Here is a 25,495-nt window from a genome sequence, read left to right on the forward strand (position 1 = left end):
TGAAGGACTTTGACTGACTATGGCCACACACATATTATGCAAACGCTCACATTCGCATTAGTGGAAAAAAAGAACTATTCAAACGCTTTAGTACAGCATTATCTGCCCCTGTAGCACCCATTGTACCACTAAAGTTAGATCTTTGTGTGGTGGACAGCTGGGATGCGCTATATATTGCTCCCATTGTCCAGATACATAATGGTAACAAACCTACCCATTTTTACACTGGGACGACAATGCAAAAATGCCTAATCTGAGGTTCCTTTCAGTGAAAGTACATGGCAGAATTGTACGTAGACCCAGTGATGTAGGCAGATGAAGTTACATAAAATTATCAACTTTTTGTTTATAGCTTTGCAAAGCCCCTCTAACCTACCAGTTGGCCCTTGAATGCCCTCGCTATTCAGTAGGGACACATGGGGGAAATCTGACCAGCACAAGGTTTTGCTGGAGAAGTTGACATTTGTATACATTGTTGTATGCTTATTCCAGATGTCTATATATCTACACTGCTCAAAAAATATAAAGGAACACTTTGAAAGCACATCAGATGTCAATGGGAAAAAAATATGCTGGATATCTATACTGATATGGACTGGGTAGTGTGTTTAAAAAATGTAAGGATGCCCCATCGTTTGCATTCAGTTCTCTGTAGGTTCATAATTTTTTCATTTCCATCAAAGACACCCCGAAAATCAGAGTGAAAAAATGATGCAGAAGGCTAGTCCATTTTGCTGAAATTTCATTGCAGTAACTCAAAATGCTACTCGGTAGTTTGTATGTCCCCCACGTGCTTGTATGCTTGCCTGACAATGCCGGGCATGCTCCTAATGAGACGGATGGTGTCCTGGGTATTTCCTCCCAGATCTGGACCAGGGCATCACTGAGCTCCTGGACAGTCTGAGGTGCAACCTGGGGATGTCAGATGATATCCCAGAGGTGTTCTATTGGATTTTAGGTCAGGCGAGCATGGGGGGCCATTCAATGGTATCAATTCCTTCATCCTCCAGGAACTGCCTGCATACTCTCGCCACATGAGGCTGGGCACTGTCGTGAACCAAGAGGAACCCAGGACCCACTGCACTAGCGTAGTGTCTGACAATGGATCGAAGAATTTCATCCCGATACCTAATGGCAGTCAGGGTGCCATTGTCTAACCTGTAGAGGTCTGTGTGTCCCTCCATGGATATGCCTCTCCAGACTGTCACTGACCCACCACCAAAATGGTTTTGCTGAACAATGTTACAGGCAACATAATGTTTTCCATGGCTTCTCCAGACCCTTTTATTTCTGTCACGTGCTCAAGGTGAACCAGCTGTCATCTGTGAAAAGCACAGGGCGCCAGTGGCGGACCTGCAAATTCTGGTGTTCAGTGGCAAATGCCAATTGAGCTCTATGGTGCAGGGCAGTGAGCACAAGGCCCACTAGAGGATGTCCGGCCCTCAGGCCATCCTCATGAAGTCTGTTTCTGATTGTTTGGTCAGAGACATTCACACCAGTGGCCTGCTGGAGGTAATTTTGGGGAAAATAGGGAAAGAAATGTTAGTGGCCTCCACCTGTAAAAAACCATTCCTGTTTTGGGGGTCGTCTCATTGTTGCTCATCTAGTGCACCTGTTAATCAGTTTCATCTGCTTTGATGTTAATTTCACTAACATCTCCCTCTGCTACTTAACTGACCAGATCAATATCCCAGAAGTTTAATTGACTTGATGCTATACTCTGATTAAAAAGTGTTCCTTTAATTTTTTTTGAGCAGTGTAGATCCATTGATGATTTTCGGGAAGTGGTCTTGAAAGTAATCCTGGTTTTTTTTTTTTTTTTGATTATGGGCTTGAGTTTCTTTGCCCAGGATTGCATATTTTAAATAATATGATGAAGCAGTAAAGCAATTTGCGGCCTATTTCACGCTGGCATTGAAAGCAGGCATTTGAGGGGCTTTTTAAGTACAGAGGTAACTAGTGCATGTTTTTGAGTATTGCGGAAGGTGCCATAAGAGAGGGAGAGATTGAAGATGTGAGTTAGAGAGTATAGGATAGAGCTGGAGGGTGACTGCAGTATTTGAGAGGGAATATTGTCCAGGGGCCAGGTGGTTAGGTGGGTGTTAGAAGTTTAGCAACCTCGTCAGTAGTAGTAGGGTTGAATAAGGGTAGTGTTGAGTGTACCTGTGGACATGGAGTGTTAAGTGGGGGTGTTATCTGTAGAGTGGAGATTTCATTTCGAATTATATCTATCTTATTTTTTAAGTGATTGGTGATATTCTGGGCAGTGGGTGGAGGACGAAGAAGAGAGTTAAAGATGGAGAAGAGTCGACGGGGATTGGATAAGAAGGTGTTAATTGGTGATAAAATAGGTCTGCTTGGTAGTGTGGAGGCAAGACTTGTATTTTTGGAGGGCAGTTTTATAATCGTTGAAGTCTTTGTGAGACTTAACCTTACACCAGACACTCTTTTGAGACTTCTGGTATCGTCTGTTTGCCAGGGTTGTGGGGGTCGGGGCCTGGTTCTGTGTGGAGTGAGCTCATCCAGGGCAGAGGAGAGGGATCTATTGAAGACAGAAGTGGCTAAGTTGGGGCAGGACAGGGATGCGATATTGTCATAGAGGTGATCAGTAGAAGAGTGGAGAAGGGAAGGGTTAAAGCGGCAAAGGTCTCTATGGGTAATTGTTAGGTATTTGGAGTGAGAGGTGGTGGAAGATTGAGAGAGTGAAACTAATAAGGTGGTGATTGGAGAGATTGTTGGATGGAGTGCATAGGTAGAATACAAGGTCAAGGGTGTTGCCTTCAGAGTGAGAAGAAGCATCTACCCATTGCTTCCGGTCAAATGAGTAGGTTAGACTAAGAAGTTTAGAAGTAGCAGGAGTGTTGGTATTAACAGGGATGTTGAAGTCGCCGAGAATGATTATGGGAATTTCAGAAGAGAGAAAGTAGGGTAGCCAGGTAGAGAAGTTATCAAGGAAGTTTGATAATGGTCCAGGGGACCGGTACATGACAGCAATTCTTAAAGAAATTTGAGAAAATAGACGTACACAGTGAGCTTCAAATGATGAGAGGGAGGAGCATGAAGAACTTGAAAGGTGCCCCGTGGGGATAGGAGGATTCCTACTCCACCTGTCTTGCGTCCACTGGGTCTGAGGGAGTGAGTTCAGAGAAGACCACCGTGGGAGAGGGAAGGAGTTGGTGACAGAGGTCATGAACAGAGGTGAGTTTGTTAGTGAGCATTCCAGAGGGCACAAGAGAAGGGTAAACTGGTTTTAGGAGGAAGAGGAATGTAGAATAAATTGTGTGAATTGCAGCTGCTGCCAGAGGGTGCAGGGTGATGGGTGTGTTGGTTACAGTTAAATAAAGGCGGGCCAGGGTTTGGGGATATGTCTCCAGAGGTTAAGAGAAGCAGAAGGGTGAGAGTACGATTTATATAAAGGGACAGGCCTCAGCATCCTGTGGGTTTTATTAGCAGGTGGGATTAGAATTAGGAAGAGATGTTGAGTGCAGTGGTAAGGGGAGTACAGAAGTGAGGGTGATCTATACAAATTGTAGGATGGAGAAGAGGGGTGAAGGAAACCTAGTTTGACGAGAGAGGACACAATAGTGAAAAGGAAAGGTAGAGGTGTTACAGAGAGGAAGGAGAGCTGAATGGGGAAAACGAGGTCACCTGCAATAGGGTGTTTTGCAAAGTAGCTTGCTGTAGATTTTTGCTTTGTGCGACTGCTAAAGTTCAAGAGCAGAAGTGCCACTTAATTAATGAACCCCACTTTAAGCCCAACATGCACCAACCTGGCATGTGCCTCTCCCATAGAGGTGATCTAGAGTTATACAGCGTTGGATGGGTGTGGAGTTTGCCAATGAATCAATCAGAAGTTAATTCTAAATGCGTTTTTTTTTTTTTTTTTTTTTTTTTTTTTTTTTTTTTTTTAGAGAAATCTAACATGTCTATACTGCTGTGTGCAGTGGTTTTGCACAGAGCAGCCCCAATACTTTTCTATGGTCCCCCGCAGGCTATCCTGGCCCCTCCTTCTTGTCAGGTGCCCCCACAACAAGCAGCTTGCTATGGGGCACCCGCTGCGCCGTGTGTCCATTCACACATGGAGCTGTGGCTCGGACCCACCCCCCCCCTTCCCATTGGCTTACATGCTGTGATTGACGGCATTGGGAGCCAATGGCTCCCGCTTCTGTCTCAGCCAATGAGAAGATGGAGTGCCGGGATATCTGAGACTCGGGGCTTAGGTGAGTATTGGGGTTGGCTGGGGGTGGGGGGGGATGCTGCACACAGGTTTTTTTACCTTTATGCATAGAATGCATGAGGGTAAAAAACCTTAAGCCTTTAGAACCACTTTAAGGCCCCATGTACACGTGACGTTTCTGAACGATGGAAACTGACTGCTGGAAAACGTAGGTTAAAAAGTATGTTTAGCCGCGTTTCCATAACGTATTTATGCGCGTTTGCGTTTAGAAGTGTTTTTTAAAGATAAGCACAGGAGAACCTCCCAAATGTACTGCAAAGTGGTACATTATTAACTATTTCAGACTGTTTCAGAGAAATACAGTAGAAGCAGAGACGGCAGTATGTGTTGAGATAATTAGGTGTGAGTTGCTCATTCACATTTCTTTTGTTTCCAAGGGTAGGAAGGTGTCTGGTGGAGTGAATCATTAAGGTCACCTGGCAGGGGGTCCTCATGGAATTTGAGGTGTGAACGGTCATTAACATATCTTTTGTTTCCAAGGGTGGGAGAGGTCTGAGGTTTGAATTGGTCATTACAATGTGTGACAAGCTTGGTAGGAACATCCTGTGTTCAGTGTTTTGTCTATCTGAGCACTTTGAAAACTCTTTGCATGCATTTTTCAATGATGAAAAAAGGCTCTGGACAGCATTGGGAACTGGAAGAGTTAAAAAAAAAAAAAAAAAAAAAAAATTTCAACCGTTTATAAACGTGATTTGCCACGTTTACAAGTGTTTTGCATTTGAAACGCTGACAAAATTGACGTCTGAACGCAAGTTTGTTGCGTTCAAAAAAAACGACTGTAAACTCAACTGCCTGCAAATGACTGTAAATGAAGATGTGTACATGGACACATAGGAAAACATTAGGGTGAGTTCAGGGCTGCTGAAAAAAACGCTGAACAGCTCCTAAACGTGAGTTTATCAGCTGCAGTGTACATGAGCCATAAGGCACACAGCTAGCAGAGCAGCCTTTTTACACTACAATCTAACTGCAAGAGGACAGGGTTATAAAGATTAAGATCAGCCATAATATGGGTAAAAATCTTAGAAAAAAATAAACACAACAGGGCTACAGATGGATGTGAAGCAGCAGTAATATAAATGCAGGTTTACCAGAAAGTTGCTCTTGCAGGTGTTTTTGCGGGGCATTTGGGGTGTGGTTAATAACATTGCAGTTGATTAAAGGCATTTGTGTTGTGGTTTTAACGCTTATAAAACACTTCAAAACTGCAAATAGTGTTTGGGGAACCTTTAACACTTGTAAAAAGCCAGCGTAATGCCCATACTAAAGCTCATTGACGCCTACACTAAAGCCACAGGAGAGTCAGAAATTTAGTCAAGTGTGAACAAGCCCTAAAGCCTTCACTCACCCCTGTATCTATAGACATTGTAAATAAATCTATCTTCAAAGGTCACAGCAGAGGGAGTAAATCCACTTCAATCCCCAATTCATTTTGTAATGAAGCGGATTCTTGGCAGCATGCTAGACCTCTAATGTAAACACACAAGTGTATCTATGACTAAGACTCAGTTTACATATATTGGCGTTTTTGTATTGCAAATCAAATGTCAAATCGCACATCAGCATGTTCAGGTGCCATTCATTTCAATTGCACCTGAAAATGTGTGACGATTCTGCCGTGATTGTTGCATGATGCGTGTTGCCCAAAAGAAGTTTCAAAACTTCTTTTGGGGGACATGCATCGCGCAATTGCAGCATGAATTGTGTGTGACAATCACTCCAGAATCTCCTCACATTTTGTTAGGTGCCATTCACATTAGTGATGCACCGAAATTAAGATTCTGGTGCCAAAACTGAAAATTCAGAATGCACTTGGGCAAAAACCAAAATGGACAGCAATTTAAAAATTTTTATTTTTTTTTTAAACATAATTTAAAGAAAAAAAATACACTTTAATGATTAAAAAACAATATATACCCCAATTTTTTTGTAAAATATGAAGGATGTTACACTGAGTAAATAGATATCCAACATCTCATGGTTTAAAATTGTGCACACTCGTGGAATGGCGTCAAACTACGGTACTTAGAAATCTCTATGGGTGACGCTTTAAAAATGTCTACAGGTTACCTGTTTAAAGTTACAGAGAAGGTCTAGTTCTAGAATTATTGCTCTTGCCCTGCCGTTCGTAGCGATACCTCACGTGTGGTTTGAACACAGTTTACATATGTGGGCGTGGCCTACGTATGCGTTCACCACTACGCACGAGCACAGGGTCAATTTAAACTTTTTCCTGATTTATTTATTACTTTTTTTTAATCACTTTTATTCCTATCACAAGGAATGCATGCATCCCTTGTGATAGAAATAAGGAGTGACAGGTCCTCTTTATGGAGAGAGATATAGGGTTAATAAGATCCGCATCTCTCCTCTAAAATGTAAAGCATTAGATAAAAAAAAAAAAAAAAGCACTGAGCTTATGCTTTCACAAAAAAAAAAAAACTTGTTTACAAGGTGCCGCAACCAAAAGTTACTTAGTGACATTGCTCTGGTCCTCCAAGGGCATAGAGATGAGTGGCGGCCATCTTTCCTTCACTTATCCCCATGCCCAGCACCCGGATCGTTCAATGGTTTCTTAGGTAAGGCTAAGAATGGTGGAGGGTGGCAAGCGGCAGCGTTATTTCCAGCACCTGTATCGGTACTTATTTTCATATCGACCAAAGGCCAATAGGTGTGTTTTCAGCCGAAACGTTTCAGCCAGCGAAATTTCAGTGCATCCCTAATTGAAATGAATGGCACCTGAACACACTGATGTGCGATGTGACATTTTAACAGCACATTTTGAATTCGTGGGCAAAGTTGTCCAAACTAAATTCTGCATGGTTAGGAGGACCAGGTAAAGGCTCTGTCCACACTGCTGTGTTGTGGTAACACATTGGTGTGATGCAGTACCATTCATTCTGAGTGGCACCCCTAAGCAACTTCTCAAGGCACATTAGTTGCAGCACAGCATGACACCCAGCACTGCCATACACTGCTGTAAGTGCTGCATCCTGTTTGGTGTGCTAGGTAACACATTCAAATGAATAGGCTGCCTTAATGCCCTATTAAACCCAAAGCCAAAAATGTAATCTATTGCAGCTTTCCAATCATAGATTAACACAAAAAAAAGCCTAAAAAGGAAAACTAATGCACCCACTACATCTGTTTCCAGCTGTGGTTTGGCCAGTAACACACATCCTGTATTAGAACGCCCCCATTCTGAATGAAGGTGCACAGGGGCACCTTTTGAACAGCAGCAGATTTAGATACACTAATAGTTACAGCAACTTTTTTTTTTTAAAGGTTTTCCATAAATAACTGATCATTGTAAGCACCCCTGTCAGTGGTAAACGGTTTGTCTCAACCCTCTAAGTGCTACATTTGTAGGTGAGCTTGCTCTGTTTAAGAACAGACTTACTGGTAAGATCACCAGGTGAAAATAGAGGAAAGAAAGCTTTAAAAAGAAAACAAATGCAGCCATCACATCTACAGGGTCCCATCTTGCAGTATTTCTTCTACATTAGACGTATCTTGTTTGCATGTTCCTACTGTATATTTCTTACATGTTTTGGATGTAGGCATTGTAGGTCTCCTCTCCTAGACCATGGCACTACTGGGTCTTGGGTCTACTTCGGGTCTCTACCTAAAAACTGTAGTGCCGGAGTCTGCAGAGTTTACACCCGAGCGGGCTGGAATAAAACCTGCTTACTTCTGTGTTTCTTCCTTCCTTTTTTGAGTGATTAATCTTTTCCACGGGAGCCAATGTCATTTATATTGGTCTAACCTGATGCTGTATTGTCCTTTATTTATAACCCAAATCATTTAATTCTAGTCGGGCTGCAGACATACAGCTTTGACTGATGAATAGCTTTCTCTGACCTGATATTACTCTTCTTTTGTCATAATGTCATTTATTCATGCCACATACTGGGAGTTTGCTCCTGGGGGGGATTTGTGTCCTATTTTCATTTCCAGCTGCCTGGGATATGCATGCTTTCTGAAAATTATGATTTCCGCTTTCCATACTCTTCAAATACAATTATCAAAAAATGACTATTTTAGTAGTCCTACAGTAACCCATTAGATTATTTAATTCACACTTCTAAGACCAGTGTAAGTTCACATTTTCCCCAGTTAGATTCCTACCGGCACACCTCTGAAGCATTGTTGCTCAGATTATGGACAGTCAAAGTGGATCAAACTGTTTTGTTATGGAAATTACTTTGTTAAAGCCCATCAGCAATTACAAAAGACTTTGCAACATGGCAATCTGCAATTTGTCCTTTTCACCACAGATTGCAGAAAGAAGACCAGAATCTGACTGGTTGTTGTATGGGCGATGCACTTTAAGCATATTTATCTGCAAATAAAACCTAAAACTCAAAGAAAAACATGCACTAGGCTGAAGACTTTAATGACCTAACACATCCATGAAGCCTGGGTCTGGGCAGGCTGCTGTTTATCTATGGTCTGGCTCATACTATGCTCAGCTCATGTGCTGTATTCACACAGGAATAAAGAGTACCTAAGATGGTAAACACTGTGCCAGCTAAGGCTAGGTTCACGCCTGTGCATTTTACATATGTTTTATGTGCATTACCATTGAACTCTATATAACGTGTGTTTTGATGAAATTATATCGGATGCAGCAAGCAGGATTTTTTTTCACACTGCACCTTAAAGTGATATTGCAGGCAGATTTTTTTTTTTTTTTTTTTTTTTTTTTTTTAAATAACAAACATGTCATACTTGCCTACTCTGTGTAATGGTTTCGCACAGAGCAGCCCAGATCCTCCTTTTTTCGGGTTCCCCTGCTGGCGCACCTGGCCCTTCCCTCCTGCCTAGTGCCCCTACTAGGCATTGTAAGCTCCGAGGAGCAGGGCCCTCCTATCCCTCTTGTATTGAACTGTATTGTCTCCCTTTTTTTATATTGTAAAGCGCTGAGCAAACTGTTGGCGCTATATAAATCCTTTTATAATATTAATAATAACAAGCAGCTTACTATGGAGGCACCTGAGCAGGTTATCTCCCGAGCCGCTGTTCTGTGTGTCCATTTGGATTGGCCCGACCGACACTTTTCTCATTGGCTCACTGGCTGTGGTTGACAGTAGCGGAAGCCAGTGGCTACAGCTGCTGTATCAGCCAATGAAGAGGGAGAGACCCAAGGGAGCTGAGGCTTTCGTGCACATCACTGATTTGAGATGGGGCTCAGTATCGGGAGGGCTGCTGCACGCAAGGTTTTATACTCTACTGCATGTTGTGTGGGTTTTTTTTTTTTTTTTTTCTGTGCACGTTTTTTGCGTGTTGCAGATAGGGTTGCCCTACACATGACAAAAGCACCAAAGAAGCTTCAGAACCTTTCAGGTGCCGATGCGTGGTATGTTTTTCCAGCTAGCGTTTGAAGCCCATTTGCATTAACAGTTAATGACACCACAAGGTCTGCAGCATGTTTCCTAAACACACGGCATTTCTCAAAATGCGCAGTGTTTTGCCAAGTGTGTGAATGGGGCCTAACGGGTAGCACAAGATGCCTTCACATAGCCTTTGATGTTACAAAGTTGGTCCTGTGCCCAAAGAAGCTCCCAAATTCAGGGCAGCTGCCTAGACCAAATTTGTCTTGAACCTGGCACTACCTGCCTGGAATCTGCATGTTTTCTCTGTGCCTGTGTAGGTTTCCTCCCAGTACTCCGGTTTCCTTCCACACTCCAAAGACATGCTGGTAGGTTAGTTGGCTCCTGTCTAAATTGGCCCTAGTATGTGTATGTATGAATGTGAGTTAGGGACCTTAGATTGCAAACTCCTTGAGGGTTAGGGACTGATGTGAACATACAATATGTAAAATGCTGCGTAAATTGATGGCTCTATATAAGCACCTGTAATACAAAATAAATAAAAACTTTGTGTGAGGGGTTTTAAAACACTAGGTAGCTCTGAGCCTTTTTAGCACGTCCGCTCAATGTGAACGATGCCTGAGAGAGTTTATAGGACAATATATTTTGGGACATTGTTAAAGGTAACACTCACTGACTGAGGGTCATTTTTGGTATTTGTATGTTAAATACTGTATATCAAGCAAGTCCTCTGTCACTTGTGATGGATACGACCACTTTATGGTTAGTTTAAACTTTTTAATTTTGCCAAGAAAAATGTGAAGTTTGGAAACTTGGGTTTAGCTCACACTGCAGCGATCTGATAATTTTTTTTTTTTAATCCAACTTTTAATGTGATTGGGTAGTGCTGCTCGGACGCTACTTGGATGTAGTTTGCGTATTCTATGTGGCCACAATCGTTCTGGAACCGCACCCAAAGTAGTACAGGAATCTAAATCAAAATCGTGCCATACGTTGATGTGAATGAACACTATTGAAAATGTGATTTCTGTTGTCATGCGATTCTGTGCGAGTCAAGTCGCATCTAAAATCACAGTAGTGGGAACCCAGGCCTTAGAAATAGTGGCTGGAGTAATTGTTTGTGCATGTAACACTTTTTTTATTTTTTTTTTTAACCGTAACATCCAGCAAAGGTTTAGTATGTGAGGTTTACTGATTTGAACTGTCAGCAGAAACCTTTTATAATCTTCTTTGATGCTGACTGATAGTATGGCATGATTACAAAGTGCCCCATAGATGTTTTGTAGCTTACTAAAAGGGGTCAAATAAGTGGGTATAATTAAGACAGGGTTAGTGTACACAGCTGATTACGGCCCTACATCACCCAGGTCAGCATATTTCTGTGGTAGATACAGTACAGCCAAGTTTTTCTGATCAGCAGAGAACAGGAAGCCTGTATAGATCAATGACAGGCTGACACTGTCCAGGGCTCTTCATTTTGTAATCGCACATACAGCAATTTAAGTTTTAGTTTGTGATGGATGTGTATTCTTGAATGCAGACAGTTCAGTGTACATCTGTCCCAAACCACAGGGAATGGCTCTTCATGCATTTACATGCAAATTTCTGTGAACAGCTGCAGTGACTGCCTGTCCTCAGTTTGTACAGGCTTCCTGTCTGTGTCTGATCGGAAACACCTGACCGAACCTACTGCAGAATTTCTTAGACATTATTTACCTTTTTACAATCACTTTTAATTTGTGCCTTTTTATATCTGTGTTCTGCATTCAGTCTAAGGGCTCTCTCACACCAGTGCATTAGAAAACCCACGTGTATTATTCCAAGCACATATAACCTGGAGAATTCAACAAACTATTTAAGGCACATTTCTGGTAGTAGATCATTTTAAAACTACCTTTACCTAATTCAGGCAAGTATTTACAACAGTTTTAGTAATGGTACCAACACATGCGACAAATTGAGGCAGTTCTTACTACTGCCATTTTAAAAATCTGTCCGTATGTCTGAACTAGAATGAAAAAGAATAAAACTAGTTTGTGGATTTGGAAGCTGGTTAGGGCTAAGGCTGGCCATACATTATACAATTATCTGCAGATTTTCTGCCCAATTTCCTTTAGATTTACCTTCAACTATGTAGTGCAAGGGCCTGCCTAATTGGATACAACTGAAAGTGTTGTTTAGGTTTGTCCTCCTATTATATGGTTTTTGGTAAATCTAAACCAAAAATCTGCAGATAATTGTATAATGTATGGCCAGCCTAACTCTGTGCTGGTGTATAACGAGACACCAGTGCTCAAAGTGGGACATATCTTTACTGGGTATCTGTCATGAATGTGACTGCTTCCTACACAGGGCTCGTGGTTTCTAGGATGCTGGCAGCAGCTTCTTAGCAACTGATGACTCATCCCTGACCCCATTCATCTGCCAACTGGGAAATTCTCTGGCCAAAAGATGAATATTAACAAAGGGGTCAGATATGGTTACCCACTTATAGTAATGTCTTTATTTGTTCAATGATGTTTCAAACAGGAGGGTGGACCTGGTGTGGGAACTAGTCACTCAACTTGGTTCCCCATCACATTCTGTCCATCCCACTACAAAATTCCTTGGCCATGCTCCTCAGTGTGATAGGGGCAGTAGTTGGGAAGTGTGCTCAGTAATGCTGCACGGAGGACAGACTGTCCGGTATATGGCTTCACCTCCTAAAACTGCCGCAAACCCTGATAATTTCAGTGCAGAGGTGCAAGAGGATTCTAAAGTGTCTACAACACTTTCTGATTTATGTACAAATGGTTTTGAGTTTTTTTTTTCTTCTATAAAGATACTCTCCTCTGTTCCAGCAATGTGACTGTTAGATCCTTCTGGCTGCTGACATATTCTCCTTGGCTTTTTTTCTGGGTGTTTGGTCTTCAGCTGTTCTAATTGTCTGGTGGGGAATAATGTGACTAATGGACATGAAACTAATAACCTGGCACACAGGACCCGTGCCAAAAATGTATGCTGAGCTGCACATGCACAGCTCATTGTATGTTTAATAACTTTTACTAAAGAAAATCCTTTTTATTTGTCTTTCTGTTGTCACTTCCTGTCTGGTAAAACATTGTCAGCAGAACAGGAGGTGCAGGTAATCTCTCTAAAGATAACCCAGGTAGCCGTAAAAACCTGACAGTTATTCTAACCCTTTCCTTTCCAAAACTAATAAAAATGGTTGGCTCTACAAACACTTTAAAGATGTACAGTATTTTATCACACAGGTTCACTTTTGGAAATCATTAACCTGATCTGTTACTGAAGTCACTTGAATGTGCTTCTCCCAGGCCCCATGTGATCTTTGATTTCTATGCATGATTGAGCCGTGTCTTGGAAGAAAAGCCATGGTTGTAGAGTTCTGTGGAGGGCCCTGTACCTTGGAGGCAGAGGGTAATTGCTTCTTCAGAATTGTACATGTCTTGACACCAGGTGTAAGGTGAGATGAGAATTATGTAGATGTCTCACTTGACATGTTTGTATTTGGACTCATGTGGTTGCCAGCTGCTTTCTTGTTCTTTTGTTACATATTGGCTTCTCTCACATATGCTGTCAGGTGCTTGCCAATCTCCATTCATATTGAACCACTTTCTGGTTACATATAGCGGATTAATTGTGCAGCTCACAGAGGGACACTGTATAAGAGTTGGAAATTTTCTACTGAATTCTTGCTGCAGAGGCTACTGAGTTACTGACTCTTTGCCCCGTCTTCGAGTCCAGGCATCAGCATCCTAACTCTGTCACAGCTGGCTGCTCATTGCATGTGTGAACTGCACTGCACCCCATGAATGGTCCTGCAGTCTTCCCGAGACCTCTGACGTTTTTACAAGAGGCTGCGGGGGGGAGAACCTTGCTCCGATCACTTAGGTGGTCGAAGAGGGTACCTCAAAATCCTATTCCAACTACCCTGTGAAAAGAAGATTCTTATACATACCTATTCTGAGGGTGCTCCGGTCTGATCACATGATCTCCCCAACAGCCAAATTCAGAAGAGTGAAAAGAGTGCCAACAATGGTTGGTAATGTCTGGGCAGTGATGTCGGCCATAGATTTTCTATGAGGCAATGTCTGCTGTCCTTTGTTTTCCTGACGTTGGCTGTTGTATGCCAAGCATGTGGTTCAGTGTGGTGCAGTTTTACAAAAGGGTTGGGGACTTTTCCCCATGTTTCTCTTGGCTAAGGCAGCCCAACATGCAACACATGGAACTTGTGAACCCATGCATTCAGTAATGGGAACCAAGCCTTCGTTTTCAGGTTGAACCAGTAACTGGTACTGAAAGGGAGGGAAAATCTCCCCAGCGGAGTCAGATAAATACCTGACATTAGTTCTAACTCTTCCTCACTCCATCCAACACTAAATGTAATCAAAAAAGACGTATGGCTTTTAATTTTTTTTCCCCCATTAAACTTGCCTAGGCAGATGCAGCATCAGTCAATTGCTGCATCTATCCCCTGTCTGCTTTAAACCCGGCCATACACGGGTCGAATTCCGAAAGAATTTTCTTTCGAAAATCTTTTCTAAGAATTTTCGTTTGCATTTTGCACAATTAGTGGGCCACAGAAACAGCCGATTTTCATGTGAGCATCGAATTTGAGTGATTGGGCACGTTGGAAATTTTTGTTTTTAAAAACTAACGAATTTCTAATCAATGATGGGAGAATCATGTGAGAAATGTAATTGAAATAGAAATGAGCATGATCTGTGACCTGGAAATAAAAGAAAATTTTTGGCCACGAAGATTCTATTCTGTAGCAACATCAGGTGAAATTTGAAACCTTAGTTGGTGCCACTATTGATTTCAAAATTCGACCATCGGATTACAAAACGCATGAAATTTCCAATTTTCTAAAGAAAATTTGCTGATCACTGAGTTCTCACGGACAGTCACCGCTGTCTGCTCTGGCCTTTTGTGTTTTGGCTGTACTCCTCCTTTTTTAAAGTACATCTAAAGGATAGAGTGGAGAGGGATTAGAACACCTTTCAGGTTTTTACTGCTGTCTAGGATGGGGTTTTTTTTTTTTTTAAAAGGAGAATCGCCCTCTGTTCTCTTTACCAATATCACCAAGTCAAAGAGTGAAAGAAGATCCCAAATGTTGGGATGTCACCAGAACGGGAAAAAGACAAATCATTACATTCTGGTGATAACCAAGGATTTCCTCTCACTTCTTTTGTGACTATGGCACAGGCAGTTAATGGAAATCTGCACATACTGACACAGATGGCAGATAACCTCCTTTCTCTCCCACCCCCCCCCTTTTTTTTTTTTTTCCCCCCCCCTCTCCAAGACCAAAAAAAGTTGTCTACATTTTTATTTTAATTTTGGAATTGATGGTTGTGCTGTGAAATATTGCAAAATAAATGGCATTTTTCAGAGATATGAGGCTCGTGCTTTTTTTTGTTTTTGTTAAAACAAAATGCCTCTGATCTTAACAATTTTCTCAGTTTTTGGTTTTATTGTGGAACTCCCAGGTAAAACTTTTTGAACTTGTGAGAAAAGTGTGAATTTCTGTCAGCTTATTGGGGAGATGTTGTCATAAGAAGTGAAGGTAAACCTGTATTGGTACAGGAGCTGAGGGCCTGTTCACATTGCCCAGTTTTCCTTTGCCAGCAGTAATCAGTGAAAATATTAGGAAAAAGTGTGGTTTTCTGGCATGCTGGAGAATCTCTTGACACCATCCTCTGTGCTTGCAGTAAGCAGATTTGACTATCTCCTAAATCAGAATGATGTACACACTATGAAAAGGTTCCTAGGAATGTTTATTTGGTGTTTTAGAGTATCCAATTATAACCGCATTTTAATTTCCTTGATTGTACAGTATTTTTTATTTTGGTTTAGTGTTGTAGATTTTAATGAACTATCCAGCAGTAGGATGATCTGTGCTTGCACTACCCTTCCCCCTTCAATGTTCTTTTTATTCTCTCTCCAACCATCCAGTTTTCCCTCTCTTCCCCCTCCTCTCTCACGCTCTCTTGACTTATGCTCTCAATCCCTTCTGCTGCTGCATCTGAGTGTTTATTACTTGTCTCTCTCAACTCCCCTTGCAGCTTTTACTACACTTCCAGTTTTCCCCAACCTGTTAACTCGAATTAGAAGATGCTGCTTTTGTGATGCACCTATGCTGTCCTCTGGCACTCTGAAATATTTGAAACCGCCTGATGTCAAAGTCCTAGTATTCAGTTTTTAGTTAAAATGTTTCTAGTCTCTGGTTTTATCCCTTTCTGAAGTTGGTGTACGAAAAAGCAAACAGTTTATCCAAGAGATACTTTTAATTTTGTGCATTTACAGACCGTTTTAATTAAACTTGCATATAATACTGTATGGTTCACTCACTGTACCTGTGAAAAAATCCTGCAACCTCCAAAGTACAACTTCACTAGTCACTGTTTAAGCTCAAAACCCTGATAGTGCTAGAAAATGTACAATTTCTGCAGGAGGAGAACATGATGGTCTCGTGCCTCTACTATACATGTGTATCTATTGTATTCGAATTTGTGTTGCCACTTTTCTTTGGCTTATCATTGCTGTGACCTGTTGGTCCAGGGAACACCATTTAGATTTTTCTCCACATTGGCTTCTCATAGCTGTGTTGGCCAAACCTGGGAGTGGCAGTTGTGCTCCAGTGGTGCAAGTTACACCTGTCGTGACTGTAAGAAGCTAACAATATTTCTTATTTCAAATTTCCTGCATCCATCCGGGTGTTCACATATCACCAAATCTGTAACAAAAGTGACTTCACTGGTATACGCTACAGCAAGGGTGCTCAATCTGTGGCCCTTGGGACGCATGTGGCACTGGAAGCCCTCTGATGTGGCCCTTGACCTCCAAAACTAAATGTTTTGGTGTGCTTTCAGAAAGTGCCATAGATTTCTATTCTATCTTGCGGGTGAGGTGCAAAGTGAAGCTAACCCACAAAAAAGCAGCAGGTGCACTGTTACACCTGTGGTGCAGGTAAACTGCAGTGCATAAGGGTGAAAGCAGCCTTATAGGGGTTTAACCATTTCCATACCGGGCACTTTTCCCCCCTTCCCTCCCAGGCCATTTTTCAGGTTTCAGCGCTCTCACACTTTTAATTGCGCGGTCATACAACATTGTACCCAAACTTAAAATTTTGTCATTTTCTTCACACAACTAGAGCTTTCTTTGGTGGTATTTAATCACCGCTGGGGTTTTTATTTTTTGCTAAATTAACAAAAAAAGACCGAACATTTTGAAAAAAAAAAACATTTTTCTTTGTTTCTGTTATAAAAGTTTGCAAATAAATAATTGTCCTTCATAAATTTAGGCCAAGATGTATTCTACTACATGTCTTTGGTGAAAATAACCCAAATTAGGATGTATTATTTAGTTTGTAGGAAAGTTATAGAGTTCACAAACTATGGTATAGATCTGAATATTGATCAATCCTGAAGTACTGACAGCCAATCTAATTTCTTGAGGTCCAAGAATGTCAGAACAGTACAGATATCCCCCCAAATGACCCCTTTTTGCAAAGTAGACAGACGTACTTCATAAGAGGCATGGCAAGTTATTTTTGAAGTTTGTGGTTTTTTTTTTTTTTTTTGTCATTTTTTAGAAAATTAAAAAAAATTACAAAATTTTCACTTTTTTTTTTTTTTTTTTTTTTTTTTTTTTGTGCTTAGCTGTGATTTTGGCCACAGCTAATCACATGACATGTGCATGTGATCGCTGTGACCATTCACAGCTAGACACTAGTATACAATGGATGGCATGAATGAAGCCATCCATTGTATACAACTGTCATGTGACCTGCTGTGATTGGTCACATGGTACCGGCAACGTGGGCCGGTACTCAGATCTGTCATCGGCCGTGTCCGAGGTACACGGCCGGTGACAGATCGTGCAGCTCTGCAAGTGCGAAAACTGTGCATGCCTGGGAGTATGCCATATGGCGTCCACCCGGAAATCTACAGCATTTTGCAGGCTGCCAAACGGCTATTGGCCGGGCGGCTATTGGTTAAGGACAGTAAGGACTTGTTTTACATTTGTAGTTTTGGGGCAGGTGGTTTTTACCACACTGCCCCAACCACTGGTGTAGCATCGGGGGGCTGCAGTGGTGACCCCACCCCATGCTCCCGGGGGCCCGTACGGCCTCCCTGTCAAATTTTTTACACTTTACAGGAGCGATGGCATATACAGGAACCAATCCTCTCCATTTTCCTCCAACTGCTTTAAAGCTGGCTTCTCCTTCTCTCCCTCCTGCCGACATTCAGCAGCTGCAGGGGGGAAAATGTTCATTATGCTTTAAAAATCACAAACATTCAAAATACTGAACCGTTTTCATTTCATTGCGGCCCGTGACAGTTACCAAATCATTTTAAGTGGCCCTTGCTCTTCAAACGGTTGGGCCTACATCAATGCCTGGATAACAAATCAAAGTATTAACAAAGTAGGCTGTGCTCGCTGACTTTAATTGCTTGCAGTTTTTAAAGTTGAAGTGCACTCTATTAAACGTCAACACGTCGATGTGTTAACATGGGTCATGACATGTTGGTTTTTTTTTTTTTTTATTATTATATATATATTTCAATGTGTGAATCCAAGCTAACATTGTCACTAATCTAGGTTCTATTATTGATTCAGCCCTCCTCTGCTGCCTTCTTATGACTTGCATCTCTGTACATCACCATGAAGGTCTTATGCTGAAATTTTAACACTAAAAGAATCCAGATTTCTTTTCTTTTTCCTTATTCCTTTCACTTGTGTTTTATCTTTTCTTTCTTTCTTAGACTTATCCGACCCTTACGTGTGGTGTTGTTTTTTTTTGTGTTTTTTTTTTTTTTTTTTTCTTCTTTTTTGGACTTATCAATCCCCTTCAGCTATTTGTCATAGCTTTTTTTCTTGTATACAGACTTGAATAAAACATTGTGAGGCACTGGCTGGTGGAATTGTGAACTGTGTGTATGGTTCACCTAGGTTTCTCACATGGTGAGGGGCTCCAGAGTTGATTGCTGATATGGACGAAGCCAGCTTTTGTTTTCTCAGAATCTTATCTGGTAGCCAGACCTTGTTCTAAGGGCTCATTCACACTTGACTGTTTTATCAACTCTTGCCAAACGCCCCTATAGCGTTTGACAAACGTTGGTCCGGCGTTTGCGAAACGTTTTTTAACGCTCGGCAAACACCGCATGCGCGGTTCAGCGGCGGTTGCTAGGCATTTGCCGAGCATTAAAAAGGCCCGCAAACGCCTATAATGAAGTTTGAATGGTGTTACTGCTCCGCAAACGCACCGCAAACGCCGGGTGTTTGTGGAGCGGCACCATAGACTAGAATAGGAGGCTTCAACGCCTCCTGACTCGACCAGAGGCGTCTGTTTTGCCACGACGCTAACGCTCCCTTTAGAACAGCACTATGTGCTGCAATGTGCACAATTGTCCCAGGCGTTTGGGAAACGGTTAAAAACCCTTCCCAAATGCCTTTGTTAGGGATCCGGGTATGACCAGAAATGTGTGGGAACACAGGTGTAGTCAGGGTTGGAGAGGTGGAATGGTCAGGCAGGTCGTTTCGGTACTGTTAAGCACCGCCTGGCGGCATCTCTAGCAGCCCACAGCATGGGGTTCCTCAGGGCGCGGGGTCGAAGTCCAAATCTGCTTATTCACCAGGGCCCCTGATGGTGGGGATGGACTTGGAGCAGACTGAGACCAGGTCGCGACCCCTGAGTACGTCCGGAAATGGTAGAGAGCGTCGTCAGAGGTGTGCGGGGAAAGGAGCCTGACGTGAAGAGGCTGGCAGACCTGGTAACAGGTACAAATCCGTGTGGGATGGATGGATCGTCTGGGTAGCGTAAGGCATAGTCAGGCAGGCCAGGTCAGCAACGTGTGGGCAGCGAGGTACTGGCGGAGCAGGCAGAGACTGGTCAGAGTCACAAGCCGGGTTCAGTAACTCACGGGCAGCGCGGTACAGAGGATCAGGCAGAAGGATGGTCAGGCACGCCAGGGGTTAAACAGGAGACGGTCAGCAGGGTCAGGAACAATGCAGAGGTCTGCAACAGAAGATTCACAGGATACCAGGTACAGGGGCTCATGGGAAACAAACACCAAGGCATTGATTGCAGGCCTGGTCCTGCTTAAATAGATCTCCTGCAATCAGCCTCAGGTGATGGCTTGATTGCAGGAGTGAGACCCTGGCTGCTGAAAGCACCCTCTGGTAGGAGCTGGTACTGCAGCCCAGAGAGCAAGTGAGCCACAGCACCACCAGTGGTGAGTCCATTCCTGACAGCCTTTCTGACGCCTGCACACAACGCTAGTGTGACCGTAGCCTTAGGCTGGCCATACATTATACAAATTTCACATAATAAATTAGGTCAAACCTAAACAACGCTTTAAATTTTGTATCTATATAGGCTGGTTATTGCACTACAAAGTTGAAGGAAATTCTACAGAAAGTTGTAAGAAAACTATGGCCAGCTTACGTCTCCGATGTCCACAAACCTTTTATAAATGTGAGCAGACATGTGCTTGGGGCTCTCTCTCTCCCTCTCCCTCCCTCCTCTGAGAACCTGCTGCTGGGTGAACAGGCTGAGTGCTGACAGAACAGTAAAAAGTACACGTGGTTCCTGCTTGTTGGTAAAAACCCATTAGGGAGCACCCTGTTAGTTTGTGGTTCAGAGTAGTAAGTGTTTTGTTTGATTTATGATCTGGTCTTGCAGCATAAAACTTTCCTCCATTAAAACTGTTTTAATGCCTTGCTGATTAAGGCCCCATGTACATGGGACACTTCTGAACGATGGAAATTGACTGCTGGAAAACGTAGGTTAAAGTCTGTTTAAGCCACGTTTGCATAATGCGTTTATGCACGTTTGGAAGCGTTTTTTAAAGATGAGCACAGGAGAACCTCCCAAATGCCCAGAATGCAGTGAAGTGGTAAATTAACTATTTCAGACTGTTTCAGAGAGTAGAAGCAGAGACAGCAGTATGTGTTGAGATTAGTTTAGGTGTGAGTTGCTCATTAACATTTCTTTTGTTTCCAAGGGTGGGAAAGGTCTCTGGTGGAGTGAGCCATTAAGGTCACCTGGCAGGGGGTCTTCATGAGGAATATAAGGTGTGAATGTTCATTAACATATCTTTTGTTTCAAAGGGTGGGAGAGATCTGAGGTGTGAAAAGGTCATTACAATGTGTGACAAGCTTGGTAGGAACATCCTGTGTTCAGTGGTTTTGTCCATTTGAGTACCTTGAATGCATTTTTCATGATGAAAAAAGGCTCTGGACAGCATCGGGAACTGGAAGGTTAAAAAAAAAAAATTCCAAACGCTTATAAACGTGATTTCCCATGTTTTTACAAGGGTTTTGCGTTTGAAACGCTGATAAAATAGACTGCTGAACGCAAGATTTCTGCGTTCAAAAAAAACTGTAAACTCAAATGACTGTAAACAAAGATGTGTACATGGACACATAGGAAAACGTTAAGGTGAGTTCAGGGGCTGCTGTAAACACGCTGAACAGCTCCTAAATGTGAGTTTATCAGCTGCAGTGTACATGAGCCCTAAAGGAGCAAGAGAAACTTTTTTTTTTATTTTTTTATTTTTTTTTAACTGTTCCTGGATGTCTGTCTCTTGCATAATTTACCCCGTCACTATCAGTTGAGCCTGTCCTTTAACGTAACTTTAAGCTCCTCATCAATCTGGATTTCACCATAATCATTCAGATGGAATTGCACTCACGATATGTCAGTGGTCTCCTGTCAGCAGAAGCTAAATTTGCAATTAAATATTATCTATATGCAAGAGATGTGTATTTTTACTTAAATCTTGGTGTTGCATGGTGTATTTTTTCCTAGATCTGAGCAGTATCCCAGAATGAAACCACCTCTGCACTTTGCCTTTGTTCAGGAATTTCCTGTAATAAAGACCTGGGGTATTAGATCTTGTATCCGCCCCCTCCGCCAGATTCTGCAGGCAGTCTTGTAGTGGGTGGAGCCTGCTTTCTGCGCAAGCTAGGTGCAGCCCAATGATTGTCACCTCCTACTTTTACAGGGTAACCTGAGTTTGTAAAGATGTTTGGGGCACACAGAATAGATTTATACCCTTTTGATACTGTTGAGTAATATGTCTGGAGGTCCGCTTTAATATTGTATTCAGTCTTCCACAATATTCACTTTGTGTCTTGAAACTTGTTCCACATTAAGTAACAAAAATGTTCTGCTTTCACAGATATCCTTTTTTTTTTTTTTTTTTTTTTTACCTTTTTTTTAACCTTTTTTTTAACCACCTCCCGTCCGGCCATTGTATATAAACGGCTGGATGGTGGCAGTGCAGGGTCAGGTGGCCGTGTGAGGTCCCGATCATGTGATCACTGATCGGCCAATCAGTGATAACATGCAGAGTAGTAAGCAAGATGTCATTTGTGCATCATTGCTTACTACGTGTGAAATCTGTGAATGATCAGAGGTCACATGGTACAAGGCTATTCACAACAGCCTTGTACCATGTGACAAGCTGTGACCAATCACAGCTCGCACAGTAGTTCTCAATGGCTGCAAGAATGCAGCCAGAGAGGAGGAGGAATGATTGCTTTTACAGCCTTTATGGGTGTAAAAGCAATCAGTGTAAAAAAAGAAGAAAAAAACTTCATCACCCCCTACAAGTAGTACAGTGTCACCATGGTGACACTGTACTGCTAGGGTGACAGTATGTAAAAAAAACATTAAAGTAAACAAAAGTTTTTAAAAATTATAATTTTGGTTCTAAACTAATTTTTGTTTTTGTGTTTTTTTTTGTTTTTTTTTTTTTGTTTTTTTTTAACTAAAAAGATAACGTAATAAATTTTGGCCAATATTTATGATGAAATACTATTTATTTGCAAAATTTTATAAGAAAAACACTTTTTTCAGAATTTTTGGACTTTTTCATTTACATAGCAAAACAAATAAAAATCCCAGTCGTGAATAAATACCACCAAAATAAACCTTTCTGTCTCAAAAAATGCTAAATTCATATGGGTACAGTGTTGCATGACTGCGCAATTGTCATTCAAAGTGTGATAGCACTGAAAGCCGAAAATTGGCCTAGACAGGAAGGGGGTAAAAGTGTCCGGACTGGAAGTGGTTAAATGATTATTCTGTATCATTAATTCTGATACAAGCTCCCTTTCTCCTCTCTTGGTGTACTACAAGGCTTTGTTCATGTACTCCTGTAAATCATCTGTACCTATAGTCTTGGCCAACTGTTTATCCCTCGTATATAAAGAAAATGATTCATGAAGTCACATTTATTTCTCAGCACATGATTTTGCTTCTTTGTATTTGCTGTTTCTTCATGGCCTCTTGCTTCTTTAATGTAAACACTTGGATCCCAGTCACTGAGTTAAAACATTAATGAGATGGCAGCCCTTTTGGCCCCTGTTTTTAAGCAGTTGCAGCAGGTTCAAGCGAGTGTAGGTGCAGAAAGATACTGCTTTGTGTCAGTATAAAGCCAGGGCTCTGCTCCAGTTGATTTGGCCCCTAGGCATCCTATCTTTCTACAGAGCACTGTGTAAAAACCACAGTGAAAACCTAATGCGGAAGTGTGAGGTCATTGAGATGTCCTGCATGATTTGGCAACCATCTTTAAGCAGAGCTAATTTTAGTTCTGGCCTGTCTGCCTTAGCTACAGCACGGGAATTTTGGAATTTACCAATCTTTTCCATTCTTCTGTAGTTTGTAAAAATTGCCATGTGATATGTATCTTGTTTGCAGGCGTGGTCTATGTATTTAATACTGTTCTATTTATGTAAATGTTGCAATGAGAAAAACTGGAATAAGGACCCTTTCACACTGATGCACTTTTGATGTGTTCCTTTTGAAAAACTGAACCAAATATGCAGCCTGCAGGATGTTTCAGAGCATAGAGCACCTGCAATATGAACTGTTACAAAGGATTTAATGGAAAAGGTTTTCATATACAGGCATACCTTGGTTTACGAATTTAATTCGTTCTGCGGGACTTTTCCTATACCAAAAAATTTGTAAACCGAAACGCCGTTTCCCATAGGAATGCATTGAAAACCAATTAATCCGTTCCGGAGGTCAGAAAAAAGTAAACTACTAAAATACCGCATGAGGTGTGTTTTTTTTTTTTTTTTTTTTTTAATTTGTTTCGAGTCTGCGGAGGACATTGTGGTTGACCTTGGATCCATTGCGGGGGACATTATTTTTATTCTATTTTCTTTTAATAAAGGACTAATCAAAGACTGTGTCCTGTGTGTGGTTTTTTTGGTTTTTTTTTTTTTTTTAATTTTTCTTTCCCACACTACACTTTTTTTATTTTTTGTCAATGAGTAGCAGGACCATGTACCCCATACTCATGCACATGGGGGGGGGCTGGGATTTGGGGGCCCAGATTTTGATAAGCCTGCAGACCCCCACAACCACCGGCCAGGGTTGTGGGGAAGAGGCCCTTGTCCCCATCAACATGGGGAAAATGTGCTTTGGGGGGGGGAAAGCCCTCCTGCACCAAAGCACCCCCCCATGTTGAGGGAATGTGGCCTGGTATGGCTCGCTGCCCCCCCTTTCCTGTCCTTCCAGGCTGTATGCTTGGATAAGGATTTTGCCTTTTTGTTTTGGCGGTCCCCTCAAAATCCACACCAGACCCGAAGGTTTCTCCTCCTTCCCTCCCTTCCTCCTTCCCCCAGCTACAAAAGTTTCCTTTTTAGTTTAATTCCCCAAGTTAAAACAAACACTGTTCCCTTTAACTCCAAGGAAAGTGACAGCTAATTCTGTGAGCTATAGTGAAGAAAAAAAAAAACCCGACAATTGCATTTAAAAATCGGCACAGACATACACTTCGCATTGCGAAAAAAATGTGTAAACCGAGGCATTCGTTTTCAATGGATTTTCATTCGTAAACCTAAAATTACATTAACCGAGGCGTTTGTAGACCAAGGTACACCTGTACTTTTGTTGCCCTGGTAAAGGACACAAGTGAGAGAGGAACATTAAATGTGTGTGGTGTTTTTGGTTGGTGTTTTTTTTTCCCCTTTTTTTTTCTTCCTGAGGTCTAGTTAACAGTTACCACCAGGTAAAAGGTGGGTCAGCCAGGGTTGTACACATGCCGAGACACAAATATATAATTCTTTAAATCGTTGTGGTTGTAGAGCATGTTGTGGTTGTTGGGCAATACTTCTGCTGGACTTTCTTCATTCAAGTGAATGGGGTTGAGCCACAACATCTTGCATTGCTTGTAGTTGAGGCTAGGTGGTGCAGACTTTTTGACAGTTAAAACAGGCAGTAAGGAGGCAACATATTGTTTTCCTCCAGCTTCCTGCCAACCACCCTCTTAAAAGTGATTCACTGAGTATCGCTTTTCAGTGGAGCAGCAAAGCATGTGTTAACGAACCTTAATAAATGTTTAAACAGCCACAAACTAGCAACTAGGTCAGAAGTTGCAGCCTCTATTATTCTTTCAAGACAATTGTATTTTAACCACTTCTTGTCCCCCCTGCCTGCAATGTACTGCAGACAGTAGGCAGCTACAGGGCCAGCAACGTACCAGTACGTTGCTGTGTTTTTCTGGGTTTGGAGCGTGCATCACTGTAGGACATGTTTTGTCAGCAGGTCCTAGTATGTGTGAGCAATATATCAAATTGTGTAATTCCACATATACCCACGGCATGTGAGCAATATATCATTTAAGTGCAAACCTTTTTTTTTTTTTTTTTTTTTTTGTCATTTTCCAAAAACTTCTTTTAAAATCTTCCATTGACTCAACATGCCTCTCAGAAAATTGTTTGGGATGTCTGCTTTACAAAAAAGGGGTGGGGGGGTTGTGCTGTTTTGGAATTTCAGAGCCTCTGAAACTGTGATGGGTAGTGAGGAAGTGAAATTAATTTACGCACCATGGGACTCTCAAAGGGATTATTTGGGGAGTGTTTGTTTATACCGCCCTGGCATTTTAGCACCTCAAGA

At 41.9% G+C, this 25,495-nt stretch overlaps 1 protein-coding gene across 1 annotated transcript in view; it reads left to right on the forward strand.

Moving 5' to 3' along the window:
• Positions 1-25,495, forward strand: part of CLIC4 (CLIC family member 4) — a 104,316-nt gene that overhangs the window by 11,788 nt on the left and 67,033 nt on the right. The gene's annotated exons all lie outside the window — the stretch shown is intronic.

This window comes from Staurois parvus, unplaced genomic scaffold (genome assembly GCF_062004578.1).
Source record: "Staurois parvus isolate SC_StPar_1 unplaced genomic scaffold, SC_StPar_1.0 ptg002140l, whole genome shotgun sequence".
Taxonomy (NCBI): domain Eukaryota; kingdom Metazoa; phylum Chordata; class Amphibia; order Anura; family Ranidae; genus Staurois; species Staurois parvus.